Here is a 21,025-nt window from a genome sequence, read left to right on the forward strand (position 1 = left end):
AATGATGCTTTGGAAGGCAATGCTGTATTGCTGCCTAGTATATATCTTACGGTCGATAATGTTTTCTTGGGGCTCTCAAGCGTAGCTAGGTATCACCACCATATCCTACCTGGCTCTCTCCTAATACCTGGAGGAGTCTGGGGCCAGGCTCCTATAATATAATGGTCAGATATTGGGCATTTCCAGAGAAGACTATTTCTGATCCCGTATTCATACCAAATGTTTTATAGTGGCATTTTCAACATACAATACTGAGCAGAAATTACAACTATGATGATCTCACCAACAAATAACATTGAACAGAAATTGCATACCACGAGATGGGCATACTCTCCAAACCATTGTTTCATACTTATGTACAGTAAGTTAGCTCTTTATCTTACTGATGACAATGTTCAGTGGTGTCACAAAGCAGAGTGCTATCAACAGAAGGTCACATCAGCAGCTGGGAGAAGAATTTTGGTTTTATTCTAGCTCTAACACAGTTTACAGTACAGAATAATTAAGAGTGACACGAGGGGATACTCTTTCTTGTTTGCTGTGTTGGTATTCAGCAGACAACATTACAATATGGACAAAGATTTTCATACTCAAGCTCTTCTAGTTACATTTATGAAATGAAAAGGCATTCATAAGGTTGGTTTTACATTTTGTTGAAAGGAAGGAAGAAAGTTTAAGTATAACATCCCATCAATTAAAAGATCATAAGAGACACACTTCACTTGAAAGAAGTTTAAAATTTCACATGTCATCACAATGAGGTCCTTACAGATGGAGCATATGTTCAGACTGGAGAACAAAATGGACTGTGACTCGAATGGAACCAACCCAGTATTCACCTTACACAACTTACAGACATAATAGGGAATCTAAATCTGGATGGGCAGCTACGAATTTAAACTGCCATTCTTCTGAATAGAGGCCAGCATCCTATAAGTGTGACATCTCATTCGATACTTAATTCGAATTTCCATTAAAACATATTTACTTCTCATCCAAACTTTAAATCACAAAGACACAAATACTATATGTAGAGTAGCTAGTTTAGTATGTTCAGATACAACAACAATACTATGAAAAGGAAAGCTGCTACTTACCACAGAGCGGAGATGCTGAGTTGCAGATAGGCACAAGAAAAGGACTGTCACAAACAAGCTTTTGGTCAGTACAGCCTTCGCCAAAGATAGATGATAGATAGACAGACACAGACACACACACACACACACACACACACACACACACACACACACACGACTGTAGTCTCTGACAACTGAAGCCACACTGTGAGCAGCGGCTTCAGCGCATGATGGGAGTGGTGACTAGGTAGGGGTAAGGTGGAGGCTGGGGCAGAGAGGGGGAGGGATAGTAGGGTAGGGGCATGGGACAGTGAAGTGCTGCTGGGCAGCATGCAGGGATGATTTGGAGAGAGGGCAGGGTAGCTATGTGCAGTTGGGAGGTTAGACGGTGGCCAGGGGATAGATGGGGAGCATGGGGGAGGGGGAGGGGGTAGTGGAAAAGGAGAGAAGTAAAAAGATTGAGTGAAATGGTGGAATGAGGGCTGTGTAGAGCTGGAATGGGAACAGGGAAAGGGGTGAATGGGTGAGCACAATGACTAACGAAGGTTGACACCACGAGGGTTACGGGAATGTAGGATATATTGCAGAGAAAGTTCCCATCTGCGCAGTTCAGAAAAGCTGGTGTTGATGGGAAGGATCCATATGGCACAAGCTGTGGATCAGTAATTGAAATGAAGGATGTCGTGTTGGGCAGTGTACTCAGCAACAGCGTGGTCCACTTGTTTCTTGGCCACAGTTTGTTGGTGGCCAGTCATGCAGAAAGACAGCTTGTTGGTTGTCATGTCCACATAAGAATGTAGCACAGTGGTTGCAGCTTAGCTTGTAGACCACATGACTGGTTTCATAGGTAAAACTGCCATTGATGGGATAGGTGATGTTTGTGACTGGACTGGAGTAGGTGGTGGTGGTGGTGGTGGTGGTGGTGGTGGTGGTGGTGGGAGGATGTATAGGACAGGTCTTGCATCTAGGTGTATTACAGGGATATGAACCATGAGGTACGGGGAGTGGGAACAGGGGTTGTGTAGGGATGGACGAGTATATTGTGTAGGTTCAGTGGACAGTGTAGTAATACTGTGGGAGCTGCGGGAAGGGTAGTGGGCAGGACATTTCTCATTTCAGGGCATGATAAAAGATAATTGAAACCCTGGCACAGAACGTAATTCAGTTGCTACAGTCCTGGGTGGTACTGAGTTATGAGGGGAATGCTCCTCTGTGACCAGACACTGGGACTTTGCGGGATGGTGGGAGACTGGAAAGATTAGGCATGGGAGATTCGTTTTCGTACAAGGTTTGGAGGATAATTACGGTCTGTGAAGGCTTCAATGAGATCCTTGGTACATTTCAAGAGGGAGCACTTGTCACTGCAGATGTGATGACCATAGGTGGCTAGGCTGTACGGAAGGGAGTTCTTGCTGTGGAACGGGTGGCAGCTGTCAAGGTCGAGGCATTGCTGGTGGTCAGTAGGTTTGATTTGGGCAGAGTTTTATATCCATGAGTAAAACCAAGTCTGAATTGCATTATTCATGATAAATAGGGAGTTGTTAAGGCATTTTTATGACAAAAAGGGGAAACAGTAAAAGAGACAATAGTAATGTATTTAGGCAAAGTGAGAGGAGCCACAGACCTGGAAGCTGGTTGGGTGGCTGATGCCAGGCAGATGGGCAACTGTGCTTGATAATGAGCTAAAAGCTGTAAGTCGTATAGACACAAAGAGGGCTCTTGTACTTTTGACAACGCAGTTTGTGATAAGGCTTGGAATTAAAGTTCATAAGCAAACAGCACTTCTGGTTAGAGAGAGCGTGGGACGAGAGGGAGAAAGAGAGAGGGCCTTCTGGTGGTGACAGCACTATGTCATGAGAAGCCAATACAGGGCTTAGGATGTAGTGTGTGACCATATTAAGAGAGGCATCTCTACCCCTCCCTCCAGCCTCTGAAGAACGACTGAAGTATAGGGCAGAATGACAGCCAATAAGGAGGCAAGTATTTCTAAACATTACGTCATGGTTATAGCCAGCAGGATCGAAGGGGAAAAGGATATAAAACTCGGCAGCTAGACGCTCCGAGAGAGGCAGTCTAGGGTGGAGAAAGTAGGCAGTAAGCATTCAAGGGCAGTCAGGAGACGAGACGGAGGTCTGACATGAGTTGCTGCAGGGAGAGCCAGGGCTTGTGGCAGAGTTAGCATCCAGAGCTGATGATCAGCAGCTGTGGGGCTCTGAATTAGTTTGTGGGCCCTGGCAAGCCTGGAGAAAAGGCAAGGTGCCAGTATCGAGTAAAACAGGCTGCCAGTATCAAGTAAAACAGGCAAAGTGGTAAAGGGAAACTAAGGGGTGGCAAGGCCCCACAGTTGGGCATTGTCGCAGTAGGTAAGCCCACAGTTAGGGTAATCGACTGTGCAACAGAGAATGATGTTTTAGTGTTATATTGTATAAAATTAAAAATGGTATTGAAAGTTATTAATAGATACAGGAGCACAGTTGTGCTTACTCAAGAGAACAAGTATTCCAGTGTAGAGTGCAATTTGAATACATGAAGCAGAAAGGCTTCGGTTAAAAGGCTTTACAAGTGAAGCTATGAGTACAGTAAGTATGGTACAAATACACTTAAGTGTGGAAAGTGCAGGAAAAGTTGGACAGAAATTTCATGTGTATGGCAGAGGTCTAGACATTCCCTACAAAGGATTAATAGAGCATAAAGTCAAGTTAGACTATGTGAGGAAGGTTGTAAGAACACAGGGCTGAGACATACCCTTAATAGTAGAGGAAGAACCAAAAGGTTACGAGTTCGCTCCACATCAAGAATCCAATGGGGAAAAGTAATGTCATTGAGAGTGGAAGGCAAGATGTCAGGACCGAGTGAAAGGGAAATGGCTATCCCAAGACAAGAAATTGCACAAGGAGTGCATGTACCAGAATCGCTAGTGACAGTTAAAAAGGGTACATGCATAGTGAGCACATTGAATATGTCAGAAAACAGAGTTCAGCTGCAGAATGTCAGATTACTGACAGAGGAACTGGAACCATTAGTAAAAATACACAAGGTAAAAAGCAGCAAGGAAATCACGAGCAAAACTGAAAGTTGTGTGAGGACCTTAACGAAACAGCTGAGATTAGAGTATTTAAATGCTGAGGAAAGAAGTGCATTAGTGGAAGCATCCACTGAGTATGGAGACGTGCCCCATCTATCAGGGGACAAATTGTCTGACCCCGGTAGCTGAGTAGTAAGCACAAGAGAATGTCAATCCTAAGGGCCCGGGTTCGATTCCTGGCTGAGTCAGAGATTTTCTCCACTCAGGGACTGGGTGTTGTGTTGTCCTAATCATCATTTCATCTCCATCGACGCGCAAGTCACTGAAGTGGCGTCAAATCGATAGTGTCAGAACACGCGGGGAAAATAGTGAATGCGAGGCCATATCAAATCCCTGAAGCTCAAAAAAAAGTTTTATAGGAGCAAATTGAACAAATGCTGAAGGATGACATAATTGTCGAGAGTAAGTGTGCATGGAACGCACCACTGCTTTTAATTACAAAAAAAAGATAGTCGCCAGCGGGAAGCAAAAGTGGAGAATCGTAGTGGACGACAGACATTTGATATTACTGTAGGAGATGCAATCCCACTACCGAATATCTCCAACATTCTGGACCAATTTGGGCAAGCAAAGTACTTCTCAATGCTTGATCTTGCACGTGGATCCCATCAAAATTGACGGATGAGAAGGACAGAGAAAAAACGGTGTTCAGCTCAAATTATCAGTATTACAATTACATGATAATGCCAATGGGACTGAAAGGAGCACCAGGACGTTTCCAGCGACTGATGAATACAGTCTTGGTAGGCTTGCAAAGTGTAAAATGTTTTGTCTACCTAGAGATCATAGTGTGCTGTGGAAGAAACCTGGAGGAGCACAATGAGAAGCTGGAGTAGGTGGTGGTGGTGGTGGTGGTGGTGGTGGTGGTGGTGGGAGGATGTATAGGACAGGTCTAGCATCTAGGTGTATTACAGGGATATGAACCATGAGGTACGGGGCGTGGGAGCAGGGGTTGTGTAGGGATGGACGAGTATATTGTGTAGGTTCAGTGGACGGTGTAGTAATACTGTGGGAGCTGCGGGAAGGGTAGTGGGCAGGACATTTCTCATTTCAGGGCATGATAAAAGATAATTGAAACCCTGGCACAGAACGTAATTCAGTTGCTACAGTCCTGGGTGGTACTGAGTTATGAGGGGAATGCTCCTCTGTGACCAGACACTGGGACTTTGCGGGATGGTGGGAGACTGGAAAGATTAGGCATGGGAGATTCGTTTTCGTACAAGGTTGGGAGGATAATTACGGTCTGTGAAGGCTTCAATGAGATCCTCGGTACATTTCAAGAGGGAGCACTTGTCACTGCAGATGTGATGACCATAGGTGGCTAGGCTGTACGGAAGGGAGTTCTTGCTGTGGAACGGGTGGCAGCTGTCAAGTTCGAGGCATTGCTGGTGGTCAGTAGGTTTGATTTGGGCAGAGTTTTATATCCATGAGTAAAACCAAGTCTGAATTGCATTATTCATGATAAATAGGGAGTTGTTAAGGCATTTTTATGACAAAAAGGGGAAACCGTAAAAGAGACAATAGTAATGTATTTAGGCAAAGTGAGAGGAGCCACAGACCTGGAAGCTGGTTGGGTGGCTGATGCCAGGCAGATGGGCAACTGTGCTTGATAATGAGCTAAAAGCTGTAAGTCGTATAGACACAAAGAGGGCTCTTTGTACTTTTGACAACGCAGTTTGTGATAAGGCTTGGAATTAAAGTTCATAAGCAAACAGCACTTCTGGTTAGAGAGAGCGTGGGACAAGAGGGAGAAAGAGAGAGGGCCTTCTGGTGGTGACAGCACTATGTCATGAGAAGCCAATACAGGGCTTAGGATGTAGTGTGTGACCATATTAAGAGAGGCATCTCTACCCCTCCCTCCTGCCTCTGAAGAACGACTGAAGTATAGGGCAGAATGACAGCCAATAAGGAGGCAAGTAGCTCTAAACATTACGTCATGGTTATAGCCAGCAGGATCGAAGGGGAAAAGGATATAAAACTCGGCAGCTAGACGCTCCGAGAGAGGCAGTCTAGGGTAGAGAAAGTAGGCAGTAAGCAGTCAAGGGCAGTCAGGAGACGAGACGGAGGTCTGACATGAGTTGCTGCAGGGAGAGCCAGGGCTTGTGGCAGAGTTAGCATCCAGAGCTGATGATCAGCAGCTGTGGGGCTCTGAGTTAGTTTGTGGGCCCTGGCAAGCCTGGAGAAAAGGCAAGGTGCCAGTATCGAGTAAAACAGGCTGCCAGTATCAAGTAAAACAGGCAAAGTGGTAAAGGGAAACTAAGGGGTGGCAAGGCCCCACAGTTGGACATTGTCGCAGTAGGTAAGCCCACAGTTAGGGTAATCGACTGTGCAACAGAGAATGATGTTTTAGTGTTATATTGTATAAAATTAAAAATGGTATTGAAAGTTATTAATAGATACAGGGGCACAGTTGTGCTTACTCAAGAGAACAAGTATTCCAGTGTAGAGTGCAATTTGAATACATGAAGCAGAAAGGCTTCGGTTAAAAGGCTTTACAAGTGAAGCTATGAGTACAGTAAGTATGGTACAAATACACTTAAGTGTGGAAAGTGCAGGAAAAGTTGGACAGAAATTTCATGTGTATGGCAGAGGTCTAGACATTCCCTACAAAGGATTAATAGAGCATAAAGTCAAGTTAGACTATGTGAGGAAGGTTGTAAGAACACAGGGCTGAGACATACCCTTAATAGTAGAGGAAGAACCAAAAGGTTACGAGTTCGCTCCACATCAAGAATCCAATGGGGAAAAGTAATGTCATTGAGAGTGGAAGGCAAGATGTCAGGACCGAGTGAAAGGGAAATGGCTATCCCAAGACAAGAAATTGCACAAGGAGTGCATGTACCAGAATCGCTAGTGACAGTTAAAAAGGGTACATGCATAGTGAGCACATTGAATATGTCAGAAAACAGAGTTCAGCTGCAGAATGTCAGATTACTGACAGAGGAACTGGAACCATTAGTAAAAATACACAAGGTAAAAAGCAGCAAGGAAATCACGAGCAAAACTGAAAGTTGTGTGAGGACCTTAACGAAACAGCTGAGATTAGAGTATTTAAATGCTGAGGAAAGAAGTGCATTAGTGGAAGCATCCACTGAGTATGGAGACGTGCCCCATCTATCAGGGGACAAATTGTCTGACCCCGGTAGCTGAGTAGTAAGCACAAGAGAATGTCAATCCTAAGGGCCCGGGTTCGATTCCTGGCTGAGTCAGAGATTTTCTCCACTCAGGGACTGGGTGTTGTGTTGTCCTAATCATCATTTCATCTCCATCGACGCGCAAGTCACTGAAGTGGCGTCAAATCGATAGTGTCAGAACACGCGGGGAAAATAGTGAATGCGAGGCCATATCAAATCCCTGAAGCTCAAAAAAAAGTTTTATAGGAGCAAATTGAACAAATGCTGAAGGATGACATAATTGTCGAGAGTAAGTGTGCATGGAACACACCACTGCTTTTAATTACAAAAAAAAAGATAGTCGCCAGCGGGAAGCAAAAGTGGAGAATCGTAGTGGACGACAGACATTTGATATTACTGTAGGAGATGCAATCCCACTACCGAATATCTCCAACATTCTGGACCAATTTGGGCAAGCAAAGTACTTCTCAATGCTTGATCTTGCACGTGGATCCCATCAAAATTGACGGATGAGAAGGACAGAGAAAAAACGGTGTTCAGCTCAAATTATCAGTATTACAATTACATGATAATGCCAATGGGACTGAAAGGAGCACCAGGACGTTTCCAGCGACTGATGAATACAGTCTTGGTAGGCTTGCAAAGTGTAAAATGTTTTGTCTACCTAGAGATCATAGTGTGCTGTGGAAGAAACCTGGAGGAGCACAATGAGAAGCTCCATGAAATTTTTGACAGGCTGCGAGGGCATGATTTGAAACTGCAACTGAATAAATCTGAGTGTCTGGGGAAGAAGCTGTGGAACTTTGAGTTAGTCGTGTGGGTCACTTCGAAGAGTAGATGGAATGGCAGATGTCTTACACAGTCTCTGTATCAGACTTGGCCACTCATTGGAAACATCTCAGCCAGAGCAGTTAGGAATTCATTCTGTATCTTTCGAATAAACTTCAGTTAGAAAACATATCTGGAGAGTACTTCAATTATCTCCCAGCCTTTTTCTACCTTCACACCAGACACCATAACTTGTCAGCTAAGTTAACAAGCTAATCTGTGGTTACGGACCATGTCGCTCAGTCTCAAGTAAATCCACACTTGAGATGCGACAAGAGGTACTGATGCAGCCATCTTTGAGGTGGATCACCTTCTAGGAAGGTGGCTTGTTGGGTTGAGTAGCACCAGGTGTAACAAATGGGGGATAAAGCTGTTGAGGTTCCGGAGGAATGTGGATAGGCTGTTCCCACTCTTGATCCAGATTTCAAAGATGCTATCAATGAATCTGAAGAGTGCACAGCTTGTGGTCGTGCGGTAGTGTTCTCGCTTCCCACGCCCAGGTTCCCGGGTTCGATTCCCGGCGGGGTCAGGGATTTTCTCTGCCTCGTGATGACTGGGTGTTGTGTGCTGTCCTTAGGTTAGTTAGGTTTAAGTAGTTCTAAGTTCTAGGGGACTGATGACCATAGATGTTAAGTCCCATAGTGCTCAGAGCCATTTGAACCATTTTTGAATCTGAAGCAGCTGAGGGGTTTAGGATTCTGGGTGTTTAGGAAGAATTCTTCAAGATGGTCCATGAATAGGTTGGCATAGGATGGTGTCATGCAGGTGCAAATAGCTGCACCCCAGATTGGTTTGTAGGAAATGCCTTCAAAGGAGAAGTAATTGTGGGTGAGGATATAGTTGGTCATGGAAAGGAGGAAGGAGGCTGTTCATTTGGAATCTGTCGGGTGTTGACAGTGGTAGTGTTCAATAGCAGTAAGGCCATTGGCATTAGGAATCTTAGTGCAAAGGGAGGTGGCAACAATAGTGAAGAGGCGAGCCACTGTGTGGTAAAGGGACAGGAACTGTGGAGTCAGTGGAGGAAATGGTTGGTATCTTTTATATAGAAGGGCAGGAGCCATGTAATAGCTTGAACGTGTTGATCTATGAGAGCAGAGATTCTCTCAGTATGGGCACAGTAACTGCCCACAATGGGGCCTCCTGGGTGGTTGGGTTTATGGACTTTAAGAAGCATGTAGAAGGTAGGAGTGCTGGGAGTGGTAGGGGTGAGCAGCGAGATGGATTCCAGGGAGAGGTTCTGGGATGGGCCTAAGGATTGGAGGAGTGACTGGAGATCCTGCTGGATTTCTGGCATGGGGTCATTGTGACAAGGTTTGTTGGTGGATGTATCTGACATCTGGCAGAGTTCTTCTGCCAGGTAATCCTTGCAGTTAAAAACAATATTGGTGGAGCCTTTGTCCACAGGTAGGATTATAAGGTCGGGGTTAGTTTTCAGATGGTGGACTGCAATTCTTGCTACAGATGTAAGGTTAGTTTGCATGTTGAGGGATTTGGTGAATGATGGTGAGGAAAGGTTTGAGGTTAAGAAATTCTGGAAAGTTAACAAGTGGTGATTTGGGAGCAGTGGGGGGTGTACCAGGGTTGGATGGAGGAGTGAACAGTTAGGCAGGGTTCAGCATTGGTCTTTGTTTGAGTCTGATTGGTAGGGTAGGTGACAAAAAACTGTTTTCCCTACACGGATTGGGGGAAAGAGAGAAGATTTTTAACAAGTGCTGCATGATTTAATTTGGGAGTGGGGCAAAAGGTGACGTCTTTGTAAAGGACTGATATTTCTGTGGGGCTAAGGGTTGTGGAGGAAAGGTTCATGACTGTTTTCAGGTTTGCTTAGGTTCTGGATTCTGTGTGGTGTTGGGCTTGAATTTTGGATGTGGGGTAAATGTAGTAGGTTTGTGACACGGTGTTTATCAGCTGTGAGGGGATCTGGGGGAGATTTGGAGTTTGTTATAGAGGTGGTGGACAGTGGTACCCCAAGGGGGGAGCAGGGTGGAGAGTATTTTGAGATGGCGTTGTTCATGGTGCTCTAGTTCCTGGAGGTATAGAGTTTCAATGTGTGTTATTGATTCCAGGAATTTGGGATTGTATAAAAAGAGAATTTTGTGGATGGAGAGAAGATACTGCAAGGAGGTTTGAGTTTGGTTGATATAGTTTTGCACGACTATGTTGGTGAGGGCTAAGAACTGATGACATCTGAACAGATGGAATTCACTGTGGAAAAAGGTGTGGCAGCTGGAGATGGTAATCTGATGGTAACGCCATCCCTGCCCTACTAGCCCCCCCACCCCCCGTCCAATCCAGTTTCCTCCTTACCCCCACCCAGTCACCACTTCCATCATGCTGTGGTGCTGCTGCTCCCAGTGTGGCTTCAGTTGCCAGAGCCTGTAGTCATGTGTGTGTTTCCAAATACAACAACAGACCAACCAATATAGCTATAATGTTCCCAGTTGGTTGGCATTATCCATGACCACATGTCCGCCCACTAACAACCAAACATAAGAAATAAGATAGGTACTGCACCTTATTACCAAAGCAAGTTTCAAACTACACCTATAAAAATGAAAATTATGCTATGTTTTTGTTAAGAGATGCAGCCAAACTTTCAGGAAACATTCCTCACACACAAATAAAGAAAAGATGTTATGTGGACATGTGTCCGGAAACGCTTAATTTCCATGTTAGAGCTCATTTTAGTTTCGTCAGTATGTACTGTACTTCCTCGATTCACCGCCAGTTGGTACAATTGAAGGAATGTAATGCTGACTTCGGTGCTTGTGTTGACATGCGACTCATTGCTCTACAGTACTAGCATCAAGCACATCAGTACGAAGCATCAACAGGCTAGTGTTCATCACGAATGTGGTTTTGCAGTCAGTGCAATGTTTACAAAAGCGGAGTTGCCAGATGCCCATTTGATGTATGGATTAGCATGGGGCAATAGCCATGGCACGGTACGTTTGTATCGAGACAGATTTCCAGAATGAAGGTGTCCCGACAGGAAGATGTTCGAAGCAATTGATCGGCGTCTTAGGGAGCATGGAACATTCCAGCCTATGACTCGCGACTGGGGAAGACCTAGAACGATGAGGACACCTGTAATGGACGAGGCAATTCTTCGTGCAGTTGACGATAACCTTAATGTCAGCATCAGAGAAGTTGCTGCTGTACAAGGTAACGCTGACCACGTCACTGTATGGAGAGTGCTACGGGAGAACCAGTTGTTTCCGCACCATGTACAGCGTGTGCAGGCACTATCAGCAGCTGATTGGCCTCCACGGGTACACTTCCGCGAATGGTTCATCCAACAATGTGTCAATGCTCATTTCAGTGCAAATGTTCTCTTTATGGATGAGGCTTCATTCCAACATGATCAAATTGTAAATTTTCACAATCAACATGTGTGGGCTGACGAGAACCCGCACGCAATTGTCCAATCACGTCATCAACACAGATTTTCTGTGAACGTTTGGGCAGGCATTGTTGGCGATGTTTTGATTGGGCCCCAAGTTCTTCCACCTACGCTCAATGGAGCACGTTATCATGATTTCATACGGAATACTCTACCTGTGCTGCTAGAACATGTTCCTTTACAAGTACGACACAACATGTGGTTCATACACGATGGAGCTCCTGCACATTTCAGTTGAAGTGTTCGTACGCTTCTCAACAACAGATTCGGTGACCGATGGATTGGTAGAGGCGGACCAATTCCATGGCCTCCACGCTCTCCTGACCTCAACCCTCTTGAATTTCATTTATGGGGGCATTTGAAAGCTCTTGTCTACCCAACCCCGGTACTAAATGTAGAGACTCTTTGTGCTCGTATTGTGGATGGCTGTGATACAATACGCCATTCTCCAGGGCTGCATCAGGGATTCCATGCGATGGAGGGTGGATGCATATATCCTCGTAATGGAGGACATTTTGAACATTTCCTGTAACAAAGTGTTTGAAGTCACGCTGGTACGTTCTGTTGCTGTGTGTTTCCATTCCATGATTAATGTGATTTGAAGAGAAGTAATAAAATGAGCTCTAACATGGAAAGTAAGCGTTTCCGGACACATGTCCACATAACATATTTTCTTTCTTTGTGTGTGAGGAATGTTTCCTTTTATATATATATATATATATATATATATATATATATATATATATATATATATATATATGGTGTTACAAAAAGGAAACATTCCTCACACACAAAGAAAGAAAATATGTTATATGGACATGTGTCCGGAAACCCTCTACGGCCAGCACATCTTGGCGCAGTGTTACACCGTCCGGGTTATCTGGATACTTGCCACCAACACCAACCTATCCGAACTCCGGAGATGGGAACTTGCTCTTCAATATATCCTCTCTTCCCGTTATCCACCAGGCCTCAATCTCCACTAATTTCAAGTTGCCGCCACTCATACCTCACCTGTCATTCAACATCTTTGCCTCTGCACTTCTGCCTCGACTGAGATCTCTGCCCAAACTCTTTGTCTTTAAATATGTCTGCTTGTGTCTGTATATGTGTGGATGGATATGTGTGTGTGTGCGCGCGAGTGTATACCCGTCCCTTTTTCCCCCTAAGGTAAGTCTTTCCGCTCCCGGGACTGGAATGACTCCTTACCCTCTCCCTTAAAACCCACATCCTTTCGTCTTTCCCTCTCTTTCCCTCTTTCCTGATGAGGCAACAGTTTGTTGTGAAAGCTTGAATTTTGTGTGTATGTTTGTGTTCGTTTGTGTGTCTGTTGACCTGCCAGCACTTTCATTTGATAAGTCACATCATCTTTGTTTATATAAAATAGAGGGAAACACAGTTGTGTTTGTGTGTCTATCGACCTGCCAGCACTTTCGTTTGGTAAGTCACATCATCTTTGTTTTTTTTTATATATATAACAGGTCTGCTTATGTCTGTGTATGTGCGGATGGATATGTGTGTGTGTGTGTGCGCGCGCGAGTGTATACCTGTCCTTTTTTCCCCCCTAAAGTAAGTCCTGCCAGCGCTTTTGTTTGGTAAGTCACATCATCTTTGTTTTTAGATATATTTTTCCCACGTGGAATGTTTCCCTCTATTTTATATATATATATATATATATAATAGAGGGAAACAGTCCACGTGGGAATATATATATATATATATATATATATATATATATATAATAGAGGGAAACAGTCCACGTGGGAATATATATATATATATATATATATATATATATATATATATATATATATATATAGAGGGAAACATTCCACGTGTGTTTGTTTGTGTGTCTATCGACCTGCCAGCGCTTTTGTTTGGTAAGTCTCATCATCTTTCTTTTTTTATATATATATATATATATATATATATATAGGCCAGCCCAAACCACTACGAACAGAAACTTGAAATTTGCAGAGGGTATCAATCTTTTACTGCACACACTGTTTCAGAAGTGATTTTTTGAAATTCCACCCCTAATAATGTGAAATATGGGACGAACAGTGTTCATGAAGATATGCCACTATTAATGAAATTTTGATGCTACAGCTATGACAACTTGTATTTGACTACTCAGATAGAAATTAAAAAAAAAATCATGTTTCAGTGTTTTTCGAAATTCAACCCCTAAGGGGGTACAATAGGGGATGAAAGTTTTATGGAAATGCTTCATTATGAAAGCATTTTCAAAACTAAATCCATCAAAATTTGTATTTGGCTTCTTGGTCAGAAATAAAACATAATGTGTTTCAGTCTTTTTGGAAATTCAAACCCTAAAAGGGGCGAAATAGGGCTTGACTGATTCCCTGACTTATCACTGACCAGCCCAAGCCATCAAGGATAGAAACTTTGAAATTTGGAGAGCGTGATGATCTTATACTGTAGGCATCATTTAGTAACAGATTGTTCGAAATTCCACCCCTGAGAAGGTGAAGTTGGGGATGAAAGGTTTTTTGAAAACATGTTGCTATTATGGCAATTTTGGAGCTAGAGCTACAAAAATTTGTATTTGAATTCTTTGATAGTAATTAAAGTATGTTCTTCAGCATTTTTGGAAATTCACCCACTAAGGCCAATAACAGTGGGTGACATCTTTTTTGTAAAATAAATCATTACTGAAACACCCAATAAAACATTTTTAAAGCTCCATCTACGAAAGTTGATATTTGATTTCTTGGTCAGAAATAAAAAAATACGTGTTTCAGTGTTTTTGAAAATTCAACCGCAAAGGAGGTGAAATAGGGGATGAATACTTTTATGAAAATATTCTGTTATATTATGTATTTTATTATATTATTTATTTATATTTCATATTTTAATGCTAAATCTATGAAAATTTGTATTTGACTTCTAAATAAATACATGTTAGGGCATCAAAGTTTCTATGGAAATATCACCACAAGAACTTAAATGGCAGGATTAACAAAGATCTCCAACTCTAGATGTCAGAATTATGTAAATTCGGAAAAGATCACATTCTATGACCCCAATTATCATGCAAAGTTTAGCAGATGTTGCAATTTGTGGACAATATAAAAATTCAATTAAAGGAAAACAAAAAATCTGTGCAGACCATATAGTCAACATGAGTGAAGCAATGGGCGCATAGCTAGTAACAAATAGCTGATCATCAACATCAAGAAAAGTACATGTACATTTCATAACAGCAGAAGTGCTAAGTCATCAACATGCACACATAAAAGAGAAATAAAAAGAAAAGTTGTTACCTTTTGGAATAAATTCTTTGTAGAGCTAGAGTACAAAAACACACACACAAACAAATTGTCCAAATGGTACAAATTGTGTGTGCCTGTGCATGACTCAATGCTTCTGCTGTTTGGTGGGTGGCCTCTATACTCCTAAATGATTTACATTCTGGGTCAATCCATACCAAGTGGCCCAGCACTGGTTGCTTGATCATCCCAAAAGAAATTAGCCGAGTGAATTCCCTCATGTTCGATGGACTCAAAAATAGTTTAAAAATTTTTTTTATTGATTATCATTTAGAAACAGTGGCCATTTTTGTTTCAGGCTGCAAGCATTCTTACACATTTACAAGCTTCTGCAGGTTTTTAAATTATTCAGTAATGAATTGCCCCAGACCTTTCTAATAAGAATAATTTAGTTCAGCACACACTAGACCATAAATTAAAATCATGATCACGTAGCTGAATGTATTCCTTAATATACTTTTAATGGCTCAAAGTTATTGGTCACAAATTTAAAAAACAAATTAATATTTGAACAGTATTTTGCCAAAGAAGAAGAAATTTCTCAGCCTTAATATTTTTTGCTGCTACAGTAGACAATATAGTTACTTTTAATAGAGTATCAGTGGTAAGAAGCTTACACTTACGGAAAACAAATACTCTATTTAAAAAAATAAATAAATAAATAAAAATTATCTGCAATATTTTATCAGGGGACCAGCTAAAAATCTTAAAATTACACACTTAAAGACCTTTACGGTACCAAACTTCAGTATAAATTTCAACTTTGAGATTCAGTGGGAAGTTATGTAAAAATTGCTAATATGAGTCAAAAATACGTTTCTTAATATCTGCATTATCTGGACTGATGGATGAAGTGTATGGGCTACATAATTTAAACATATACGGTCATTTTTTAAAAAATAAGCTAACTAATTATATTATCTTATTCTCATCTTATTTGTTTTTACTACATTGTTCATTGAACAACAGAAAAGTTTCTTTACTCAGTTTTGGCATTATCTTAAAAGTTTTCCCAGTCGCAGTTGTAAATTCCAGGGGAGATAGCTTCTTCAGTACATTTTTAACCAGCATCCAGACTTGATCCTTTTCAACTTTTTTAAATGAGGTCCTTGGTCCAAGTGGATGGTAAAATGTAATATCCATAGCTTGATTTTGACAATCAATATTATCAACTTTGACAATCCATCATTGTTTACCATAAACACAAGCTACTATGTCCTATTTTGAAGTGCCAGTGGTAAAAATTTTACACACTGATAACATTCACTATCAGGAAATGGTGATGTGAACTTACAGATGAACAAGTTGTGTGACAAACATAAAACAATGAAAAGATCAGGTGCTTTGAATCTTCTGACAACTTTAAATTTTGGTGATATAAATGAACGCAAACATTATAGGTGCCCTGCAGCAATACACCAGTTTGATCTCAACTCACAAAATTTCGACCTTCCAATTTTAATGTCAGGATTTTCTTTTTTGAATTCAGTGAATGTTAGAACCAATTTCTATCACAGAAACACAATCTTTTTTGGCAGGCATCAAATGGCTGTTATTGTCACCTGCGTAAAACCTAATAATCTTTTCAATTATGTTTACATCTATGAAATTAGATGCAGTTTTCTTTTGTAATGCAGGTAAAATTCCCTGCTCTTTTACTAACATCCTTGTTAATTTAATCAAATGTTCTGATACATTAAATTCGTCACAAACTTTTGCTTGATTCCAAGAATTTGGTAATAAACTAATAATCTTAACTTTAGCCTCTTTGTTTGAAACGTGTCATAATTTTTTAGCTTTTCTATCAATCATCATTTTCAGTCAGATAATTTTTAGTACTTTCATCTGTTTAGTGTAACTTTTCTTTTGAAATGAAACTTCCAAATTCTTTTTGACAGTAGTTGTCACTTTCTCAATTTTTGCATTCAATGCAAATGGTCTTTTTCCTTCTATTAATTTTGTAATTTTACTAACAGGGGATACACCAATGATTTCAAAGCTAAATCTACTTTTTTAATAGGTTCTGATGAGTCACATAATTAATTATTTATAACTATCCCTTTCTTTGTTGATAACAAATGTCTTAGAATAACACATTGGACATAATGCCTTTCCTGGGATTATACTAATAAAAGAGCTTTTATTTTTAGAATAACGACTGAACATTATTTCTCTCAGACCTTTTGTTATAGGCTTATTATGTTTCTTACAAGGGTCCAAGCAAGACTGGCCAAAAACATGATAAAATTTCTTTAAGAATTTATTTAATTTCATAGCACTTGCAAGTTGAGCCAACTGCAAGACTCCATTGTTAAACTGCACACTTCAAGAGCTCATTCTTTACTGAATGTGAATGAACATGTTGGTAGAAGGTGGAAGACAACATGCAGACTTGTACAGGCTCGCCTGTGAAGCTGTAGAAACTTGCAGATGCTATCTGCTAGCTTGCTGAAATTTTATGCAGAGAATTGTTTCAACAAATAACCATTCATTATGTTAATTTTATGTTTTTTGGGTGTTTAAATTATATAACTGATTACTTTATTCCATTACTCCAAATATTGTAGATATTAAGAAACTGATTTCTGACTCCTATTTGTAAATTTTTTTTAACGTCTCACTGAATCTCAAAGTTGAAATTTATACTTAAGTTTAATATCATAAAGATCTATTAAGTGTGTACTTTTCAGATTTTTATCTGGTCCTCTAGCAAAGATATTGTAGGCCAAAGCATAAAAAAACTTCAAAAATCCATTTTTAAAATAGTGTATTTGTTTTAACAGTACACTTCTTATCACTGATACTCTATTAAAAGTAACTATACTTTGTAGTGTAGCAGTACAAAAAATACTATGGCTGAGAAACTACTACTCCTTTGGAAAAATACTGTTCAAATACTGAAGGTTATTTTTTTTTTTAATTTGTGACCAATAACTTTGAGCCATTAAAAGTATATTAAGGAATACAAGCAGCTAAGTGTTCATGGTTTTAATTTATAGTTGAGTGTCTGATGAACTAAATGCTTCTTATATGAAAGGTCTGGGGCAACCCATTAGTGAATAATTTAAAAAATCACAGAAGCTTGTGAATGCCAAAAATCCCTTGCGGCAGAAAACAAAAATGGCCACTGTTTCATCAAACCAGTCTCAGGACTGAAGACCACAACAACAACAAACAATAAAATACATTTTTAAAAAAGTTTTGCGGTCCCCAAACATTAGGGAATTAACCCAAAAAACATCAAATTTTTCTAAGATGGTTGAGCAACCAACTATTTTTTCATGGACCTCTTTGAATGGAACGATTCTTCTACAAGAACTTTCCTACTACACATACATGTCATGGAAGAGAGTGATGAAGCTGGTGTGCATTATAATTATTTGCTGAATTAGTGTGCTCAACAGTCTGATTAACAGCATACTTGCAAAAGAGATTAAAATGTTTAAAACTTAAAAAATGCATAAGATACAAGCTCAGTCAGAATCTTATCCGGACACTCCTGTTTTTCCACACAGTCTCTCACAGACGCAAACATGGTCTTTGTCCAACATTTAAAAGTAAATAGATTAACAACATTTAAAAGTAAATAGATTAACAACAACAAAAATACAAGATATTTGTCTTCAGCAAATTGAATTTCAAGTATGTTGTTGTTGTGGTCTTCAGTCCAGAAACTGGTTTGATGCAGCTTATAACGATACAGCCTTCCCCAAAATTCATATGAAATGTCTGACACCACCTTTTTTATATGCATCCGGATAGTTATCGGACAATTCAGTGTTTCCTAAGGCCTTGTATGTATGTCTTTATATATACATCATTCTGTCCTATTTGATAAAAAAAATTGATATTCATTGTGAAGGCATGTGGAATGTTCTAGAAGAACGTGTGTTGTCGTAATTATTGGTGGACTGTTGTCATTGATAAAACTATGTACATATACTAAATTAAATAACTAATCAAGAAACTGAAGTAATAAGTCCTTAGCAAAATAACTAGAGACTGCAGAGATGTTAGCATGAAAAATCAATGGTTCTAATTAACAAAATGGTAATCTAAAAATCCAGTTACAGAAGATCACACTATCTTGAGAAACAGCTTAAAAGTTATTACCAAGTAATGTATTTTCATTTGTTATTTATTTTTATGGCTTCCTCTGTAATTAATATTCTTTGTAATTACATTTCTAATTAACTCTCCAATTGTTTACATCTCACAGTCTTCCTACTTCCGGAATTTGAGACCTTATTTGTGCATTTTATGTATGTAATCGGACAAAGCATGAACTCTGTACTACAACTGAATATTAGTAACTAAATCCAAACTGTAATTAATTACGTAACTAAAATAATACGAGAGACATTATTGTAATTAAAGTTCAGAATGATTTTCTTATGGAAAATTAAACATATTACTATAAAAGATTGTCATTGAATATCGTATTTTATACCTTATTCGGCTGTAACATCAGTTTATTTACATTTTGTAAATTTCAATTGTAACATCAAAAATGTACAAAATTAATAATGCTTTATTTTGGAAGTTATTGTTAAAATTCTATATAAAGCGATGCTGTGAGTGAAACAGTTCTGAAGTTACTTTCGGAAGTCAAAGATATCAGTGTAGTCTGTCCATGTTTTGTTTACATGACGAGTGTGCAATTCGAATGCCAATTAATGTGAATAAATTTTGTGAAGCATGAAAATTTCGCATTCTTTCATCAATGGACCAGGCAGAAGAGACTTAAGTTAAGTAACATTCAACATGAATCGTTACAAGCTCTCCATGCTACTCTATCCTGTGCAAGCTTCTTCATCTCCCAGTACCTACTGCAACCTACATCCTTCTGAATCTGCTTAGTGTATTCATCTCCTGGTCTTCCTCTAAGATTTTTAAGCTGCACACTACCCTCCAATACTAAATTGGTGATCCCCTGATGCCTCAGAACATGACCTACCAACCGATCCTTTCTTCTAGTCAAGTTGTGCCAAAAATTTCTCTTCTCCCTAATTCTATTCAGTACCTCCTCATTAGATATGTGATCTACCCATCTAATCTTCAGCATTCTTCTGTAGCACCACATTTCGAAAGCTTCTATTCTCTTCTTGTCTAAACTTTTTATCTTTTATGTTTCACTTTCCGAAACAACTTCCTGATGCTTAAATCTATACTCGATGTTAACAAATTTCTTTTCTTCAGAAATCCTTCCCTTGCCATTGCCAGACTACATTTTATATCCTCTACTTTGACCACCATGAGATATTTTGCTCCCAAAATAGCAAAACTCATCTACTATTTTAAGTGTCTCATTTCCTAATCTAATTCCCTCAACATCACCTGATTTAATTCGACTACATTCCATTACCCTTGTTTTGCTTTTGTTGATGTTCATCTTATATCCTCCTTTCAAGACACTGTCCATTCTGTTCAACTGCTCTTTCAGGTCCTTTGTTGTCTCTGACAGAATTACAATGTCATAGGCAAACATCAAAGTTTTTATTTCTTCTCCATGGATTTTAATTCCTACTCCGAATTTTTCTTTTATTTCCTTTACTGCTTGCTCAATATACAGATTGAATAACATCGGGGATAGGCTACAACCCTGTCTCACTCCCTTCCCAACCACTGCTTCCCTATCATGCCCCTTGACTCTTATAACTGCCATCTGGTTTATATACAAATTGTGGATAGCCTTTCGCTCCCTGTATTTTACCCCTGCCACCCTCAGAATTAGAAAGACAGTATTCCAGTCAACATTGTCAAAAGCATTCTCTAAGTCTACAAATGCTAAAAGCGTAGGTTTGCCTTTCCTTAATCTATCTTCTAAGATAAGTCGTAAAGTTTGTATTGCCTCATGTGTTCCAACATTTCTACGGAATCCAAACTGATCTTCCCCGCGGTCAGCTTCTACCAGCTTTTCCATTTGCCTGTAAAGAATTCCTGTTAATATTTTGTAGCCGTGACTTATTAAACTGATGGTTCGGTAATTTTCACATGTCAACACCTGCTGTTTTTGGGACTGAAATTATTATATTCTTCTTGGAGTTTGAGGGTATTTCGCCTGTCTCATGCATCATTTCAATCATATGCACAAAATAAAACTAACATCAATTGCATTTGGCTGTCTTTAGCTGGCTGTTTTAGCTAATGAGATTCCTTTCCTCAGTGTATTACTGGATAACACATATTTAAATTTTATTCTGCAG

At 40.0% G+C, this 21,025-nt stretch overlaps 1 protein-coding gene across 6 annotated transcripts in view; it reads right to left on the reverse strand.

Annotated features, from left to right (window-relative positions):
- Positions 1–21,025, reverse strand: part of LOC126091976 (ral GTPase-activating protein subunit beta) — a 401,079-nt gene that overhangs the window by 82,222 nt on the left and 297,832 nt on the right. The gene's annotated exons all lie outside the window — the stretch shown is intronic.

This window comes from Schistocerca cancellata, chromosome 7 (genome assembly GCF_023864275.1).
Source record: "Schistocerca cancellata isolate TAMUIC-IGC-003103 chromosome 7, iqSchCanc2.1, whole genome shotgun sequence".
NCBI lineage: Eukaryota > Metazoa > Arthropoda > Insecta > Orthoptera > Acrididae > Schistocerca > Schistocerca cancellata.